Source organism: Myotis myotis, unplaced genomic scaffold (genome assembly GCF_014108235.1).
Source record: "Myotis myotis isolate mMyoMyo1 unplaced genomic scaffold, mMyoMyo1.p scaffold_m19_p_7, whole genome shotgun sequence".
Lineage (NCBI taxonomy): Eukaryota > Metazoa > Chordata > Mammalia > Chiroptera > Vespertilionidae > Myotis > Myotis myotis.
The window spans coordinates 19,891,532-19,898,660 of NW_023416379.1; the positions used below are offsets into that span (position 1 = coordinate 19,891,532).

Genomic DNA, 7,129 nt, shown 5'->3' on the forward strand with positions numbered 1-7,129 from the left:
TTTCCCTGGCCGGCCCTACCCCTGTCCAAACTCCCAGATAAACTCCCGGTCCAAAGGCAATTTTCATACTATGTTTTCATTATATAGGATGTTACACAAATGTTATATATACATATATATGTAATATCTATATAGGTATTATATATGTGTATATAATTACCTATAGCAGCCCATCAATGTAATGTCAAAGGAAATTCCAACATAACTGTAGTAGAAAAAAAGGTTAATTTTCAAAACATATTTTTTTGTTACTCGTAAAGCAACACGTTTGTTTGGTCAAATCATATCCACATAAAACAGAAACATTTTATTCACATTCATGAAATCAGCTACCCTCAAATTTGTACTTAAAGTAAAGGTCATTTCTCAAGTCAGATATTTGAAACTTCTCTCCTAGAAATGATGTTATGAATGACCAAGTCTCAGGTCAGCTCACAACGGTGATTTGACGTGATATGCCTCAGAGACGGTCCTAAGACCATCCTGTGTCCTCAATGTCAGCTCTCTCTGGAGTTCTGAGCCACTTCACTCTTAACTCAGTTTGATTGAGCAGTATTTGTTAAGCATTTTCTATATGCCATGTGTTAGACAATTAACTTGTAACTTTACTGGGTCCAGAACCAATTGCTTATCTCAATCTTTAAGACTGAACCACCTTATGCCCCCAAGTCCTGCTGTGACTATCCTATGGCTGTCTTCCAGGAAATATTAAGACCCACAATAAAACTGAGATTTAAGATGATGAGAGTTCAGTGGTCCTCCAAGTTACTGAAAGAGTTTATGTCTCAGGAAATTGATGCTAGGGTATTGATATTCTGGCATTTTCCAATAGCAGTGATGCTGGAGTGCAGCAATTCATTTGGAAATTGTGTGTTCTTAAGTTAAAGACTGATTATACCATTACTAAATGAAAGCATTAAAAATATGAATGATTTAAGTTGTTAACAAATAATAATAACTTTGAATTACAACTGTGGTGGATTACCATTCATACTTAGACTAGTATGCTTTAAAAAAAAAATAATAGCCCTAGATGGTTTGGTTCAGTGGATAGATCATGGGTCTGCAGACTCAAGGGTCCAGGGTTCAGTTTCAGTCAAGGGCACATGCCCTGGTTTCAGGATTGATCCCCAGTAGGGGGCGTGCAGGAGGCAGCCTATCAATGATTCTCTCTCATCATTGATGTTTCTCTTCCTCTCCCTTCCTCTCTGAAATCAAGAAAAATAAAAAAATAATAGAAGACAAGGGAGAAAAATTTACAATGGACATGTAGATTTGAAGGAATGGATGAAACTATCATTTACTCAGAAATTATTATATGCTAGACACTGTGTCAGACAATTTCTCATTCTAGTTGGAACTTTACTAGGTATCTCCCATTTTGTAGAGGAGGCAACTAATATAAGCGATATTATGACTTGCCTAAGACTAAACACCTGGTAAAAAAAACAAAGTGGGACTTGAATTTGAATCCATTTTCTTCTAACTCCATAGATCACAGGTGAAAATAAAAACCCGTTAGTCTAAGAACCCAGTAATCTTGTTAAAATAACTAACTGGTGTTGGGAAGTTTGCCAGCCTCCAAGTACAGGTCTTGGGTTCCAGTTCCCAAGTCTTTGGTCAATTTCTGCCTTAAAGAAGGATTTTATAGGGAAGTATTCCCAACAGAGGCAAACCCTGTACAAGTCAACGACAAGTTGAATGTGAAAGGAGAATAGGAAGCCCTGCGTTTCAGTACAGTTTTGAATTGGAAGATGTAACTAGGCAATACCTGCTGAGGAAGTGGTAGAAGAACCTGGCAGGCAGGATGAGTAAGGGGAGAGGGTGAAGATCTCCCATCATCAGTTTTTATTATTTAGTCATCAGAGTACACTCTGCATGCAACAAAGTCCTACTCTTATGAAGTGATTCAGGTACAACATCAGATTTAATACATTTTGTTTCCTTTATTTTATTTTGCTTACCAGTTGAAGTGATGGCAACATGGAGAACAGTTACTGAAATAGCATAATCCCAAACCCATTCTTCCACAACCAGAATGAAAAGCAATCCACAAACGAAGTAGGTGAACTCCATTGAGACTAAAACACTGCAAATAAAAGGAAGAATATAATTATTTGGTATTAGAGTAATTAATAATAATTCTGAAATGCAATTGGTAACAGGACCATTACAGGTTATTCTGCAAAAACAGTCTTGGTAGAAATTTTCTTAATATTCCTTCTCTTAACAATCCTCAAATTTGGAAAATTTTAATATTTTTCATCTCTTAATAAACCTTAGACTTATAGAGAAATAATAATATATAATTTCTGTTTCACATTCTTCATACTTAGCATTTCAGAAGGTAAAATGCAATAAAGAAAAGTTACTATGTAACAAATGCATGCTGATCTGTAATTGGATTGCAAGTCTCATTTTTAAGATGTATTAAAAACTAATGAAAAATTCAATTCTGAGTTTTCAGAAATAAAAAAAAAAATGGTAAAGTTTAGTGGACTATAACATTTCTTTGGTACCAGTCATTACCTAACTTGAAAATAAGTTCTTTTGAGTCTTTGTAATAAAATGGTACATTCAGATAGTCACCTGGGAAACATAGCCGATAACCATGGATGAAAGAAAGCCTCATAAATGTGGATAGAGGCGCTCTCCTAAATCCACCAGTTGTCTCAGAGTGGTTTTCCCAAACATATATAAAGAGCCAGGACCACATACAGGTCAGGGCCACAAGTCTCTAAGAGTCTTGAAATGTAAAAGGTCAAGCTTTCGCCTTTGTCTTTGATATGGAACTTGAAGACTATAGTGATTTTAAAGAAGAGATCCTTCAAACTTTAAAGTGACAAATAGATGTGATATACCACCAAGGTCCCTTAGGAATGATATCACTTTCCATAAGTATTACCTCTCTTTCCTTTTAAAACAGCAAATGATTGGCATATTGATATAATTCAGGAATTGATAAATCTGGACGAGTAAACTCCATAGTTTTTAAAAGCAAAAAGTAAAATCACCACATTATGCTCTGTTACGCAGATGTAATTTATTAACAGGCAAGCCAGTGATTGCCTACTGGTTGAGCAAGACACTCACTCCCCAAGTGCAAGTCCCAGGTGCCCTTGTTTGTCAAGGCCTCATACATACTCCTCTTTAATTCTATTTAATTTAACTGAACAGGTTTCAAAAGTTGAATGGACAAGACATACTAGTGCCTTTTCTATCCTATGGAAATGCAGTTCTTTTCAGCATGTTCTGCCTCCCTAAAACTGAGCCTGTGGGAAGCAAGTGTACTCATTGACATCACCTCTTCCCATCACATTTCCACTCCTACCTCCACCAGTGGCTCACAGAGCTCCCACATTACTGTAGAGCAGTGGTTCTCAACCTTCCTAATGCCGCGACCCTTTAATGCAGTTCCTCATGTTGTGGTGACCCCCAAACATAAAATTATTTTCGTTACTACTTCATAACTGTCATTTTGCTACTGTTATGAATCGTAATGTAAATATCTGATATGCAGGATATATTTTCATTGTTACAAATTGAACATAATTAAAGCATAGTGATTAATCACAAAAACGATATGTAATTATATGTGTTTTCCGATGGTCTTAGGTGACCCCTGTGAAAGGGTCATTCGACCCCCAAAGGGGTCGCGACGCACAGGTTGAGAACCGCTGCTATAGAGACATAGGGAAGAGATTAACCAAAGAATTTATATGCATATATATATGCGTAACCCAAGGACACAGACAATAGTCATGTGAAGGCCTGGGGTAGGGGGGAGGTTGGAGGGGGTTAGTGGCAGAAAGAGCGGGACATCTGTAATACTTTCAACAATAGAGTTTTGTTTGTTTTTTTCAGTTTGAAGTTCTTGTATTTACTTTCTTTACTTCCAGAAGTACCTGGCCTTAGTCAGAGGCACAGGCTCTTCCCCCAGCTGAGGGCCACACCCAAGGTCTCTTGCTTCCTTAGCACAGACTGGAAAAGCGCCTGGTATGAGAAAAACAGGATGCTTTGGGGGTTTTTTGTCTGCAGAGCCTGCTTTTGAGGTATTAGTTTGATTTTTTTAAAAGGATCCTTTTTCCTAGAGTTTAACTCACAGCATTTTCACCAGCTGCTGTCTCCCCAGTTCAGCTCCCCAGCATCTCCCCAGCCTTCAGATCCCACCCCAGTCATTTCTGCTGCAGCAGATTTTGAGGAAAACTGCATCCCTGGTGAGATCTTATCCTTGTTGGGGATCACTATTTCTGTCCTCCGTTCAGGTAGAACAAGAGCAGCACCTGAAGGCTTCATTTCAGGTTCATGTCAGCAAACCAGGCCAACTCAGGATCTTGCGCTAGCTTCTTTTTCACTTGAATGGTGAACTCCTCTCCTAAACCAAGTTCTGATGGACACTTAGGGCGCCTTTCTCGTGATGATACTTTCGGGGCTGGAGCTGGGCCTGGGCTGGGATAGGACTGGTCTTTTGGGATCGGCTTGATGAGCAGAAGAGAAGTGGGAAGGGCCTCGTGCTCCCCTGAGGTAACAGTGATTCCACCTCCTGGGCTCCCTGCATCGCTGGGGCTGCTGTGCTTAAGGTCATCCCGTGTCTTCACTACCTTCAAGTCCGCGAGCGGGGACCTGGCAGTCTCCTGGGCTCTGGAGGCCTCACCTGGGTGCTGACGGTTCTACTTTCAGGCTCCCCAGGATCGCTCTAGTCGGGCTACTCCTCAGATGCTTGGGGACTTGGCAGGAGGTTTTCACTGTCTCCTGAGATATTTTTCACATCTGAAAGTCCATTCATGGGAAATGGCCGAGGCTGAGAAAACCGATCACTATTCCCACCTGCCTGGGAAAGTGGTGTAGGAATCTTGCTGTTCCTGCTGCTTGCTGCTGATGGGCCTGTCGCCAGAAAAATCACCTTTAGGGAATACCCCAGAGGGGTTCTCCAAGGCGGGTGAGGTCTGCCTGTGCTGGCTGCAGATGAGGTGCGTGGGGGACTCGCAAGAAAGGTTTCTTGAAGAACCTACACACCAACAGCGTTTCACCTTCTGGCGAAAGGTCAATCGTTTTTGTAAAACTTGGGGCAGTGCGTTTGAAGACTTTGGTTCTCTGTCCTCCCACGACCACCACTGGTCCAAGTAGGGAGGGAGACCAGCAGGCCAGGCTGCGAAGCAGTGATTGCCACGATGGAGCTGCTGGAGTCACGCAGGCCCAGGAACACCTGTGGCGGGAGGACTATCCTCAGCTGCTGAGCAGAGCAGTGCTCCCAGTAGGCCTCCAGGTGAGACTGCCCTACTGTGCGCACATGCTCCTCCTGCACCTCTAGCAGCTGCAGCGGCCCGGAGCCACCCCGAGCGGAACAGGGCCCGTGCCAGCAGGCGAGGGGTCTCTCGGGGCCCACCGTCTTTGGGGGGCCAAGCAGCTGAGGAAGGACGCTCCTCACAGCCACGGGCTCCGCAAACACTAGCTGATTCGGCCGCAGCGGCACCAACCCCACCCCGGAAGCTCTCAGATCCTCTGGCAGGCAGCTGACTCTGTCCCGCAGAAACTTAAAGAATTCCGTTTTTCCCTCTTCACTCTTCCATGTTCAACTTTCCCAGAAACCCACAACTCCTAGGAAGTCATTCCTGAAGGAGCCATGGGACAGTGCGGTGCAGACGCGGCCGACACTGCGGGGTGGGACTCGGTGGAGCGGGGCGCCAGGCCTGCGGAGCTGCGGGCGCGGCCGCCTTCCCACCCGGGCCCCCAAGGCATGGCGTCCCGTGCACGTGCACGTGCAAGTGCAGGCCCCTCCGGCGGAGTCGTGAATTCTGGAGCTGTCCTTTCAGGAGGGTTACAGGCCGGGTCTCCGCGGCCTGGATGCTCCGCGCAAACTCCGGGCTGCCCGGGACCCCGCGGCCTGTCTCCATCCCTCCCAGCTCCCGTGCCCTCTTCACGGACGACAAGCAGACGTGGCCACGCGGGAGGGGTCCTCTGTCGTGAAGGAAGACCAGAGCAGCAGGCTGTCGGCGATCCCGGCACAGACGCCGGCGGGGACAGCGTTTGCCAGGCCCCTCGCAGAGGCTGCCCGCGCTCAGCGCCCCGAGGTGCCACCTGCCTGCTCCGTGCAGGACGGGAGCCTCCGCCGGCGCCACGGGCCCAGGTCCTCCGGTGAGCGGTGAGTTTCCCTCGCTGCTGCCTCCAGGGAAGCGCTTCCTTCAGCTTTTCTGCCTTCGGCTCTAATGATTTCCCGTTGGTTTTGTGCGCCTTCTCTTACTCTATTCGGGCTCCGGGCAGAGCGCCAAGTCAGGGGTGCTACTTGGTTCAGTGCGGGCCTGGAAACACCGTGGATACACGTTCACCTTGGCGGGCGGCCTTGTTGGCCTTGTCTTCGTTTTCTCTCTTGTACACAAGCACCCATGTGACTCTGCCACCTGCAGCTCGGGGGGCGGGGAACCCGGCTGGTCCCCAGGGCAGGGTGATGGGGGGCGGGGGGCGGGGGGGAAGGGCGTGCAGCTCCTCCCAAAAGCCACGACCTACCGACCTGGACCTGCCAGAGGGTGGCGGGAGGTGGTCCAGTGTCTTGGTTCCCGTCCCCTCTTCGCCCCCTGTTGACACCAACCATGCTCGCCTGCCCCGTGAGGCTCCGACCACTACACCCACAGTCCAGGAGGGAGGAATTTTTTAAAAAGAGAGAACTAGAGATGGCTTTTTATCAGCATGTACAGATTTTAGAGGTTAACTCGCAGCTGCTCAGAGATAGTGATTTAGTCTCGAACAAACTTTATTTGCATATATCGATAGAAAAATCTTTGTTTCTGATATGAGAAAAAGTATGATTTAAAGGACGCAGTACAAATTTGGAAGTCAAGATGCCGGTGTTCTCGTCTTGCCGTCTAGCTTAAGAGTTATAAGACCTTGAGCAGGATTTTAACCTCTGGCTCCGTCGGTTTCCTTTTCTATAAATTGGGAAATGGAGTACTATTTATCTACCCCCAAAAATTGTTGGGAGGAATTTAATTGAAAATGAAAGCAATTTGCAATCTACTTTCTGAACACACTCTTCGTGTCCTTCCTAAACATCAGCTTTTGGATGACAAAATTGCTTAAACAGACAAGAAACTTGACCCGAAATACATGCCCAAGGTTCTGAGATTACTCATAC

At 45.6% G+C, this 7,129-nt stretch overlaps 1 pseudogene; it reads right to left on the bottom strand.

The window, feature by feature from the left end:
- Positions 1-4,110: 4,110 nt before the first annotated feature.
- LOC118660162 lies at positions 4,111-6,589 on the bottom strand (annotated as a pseudogene).
- Positions 6,590-7,129: the final 540 nt, after the last annotated feature.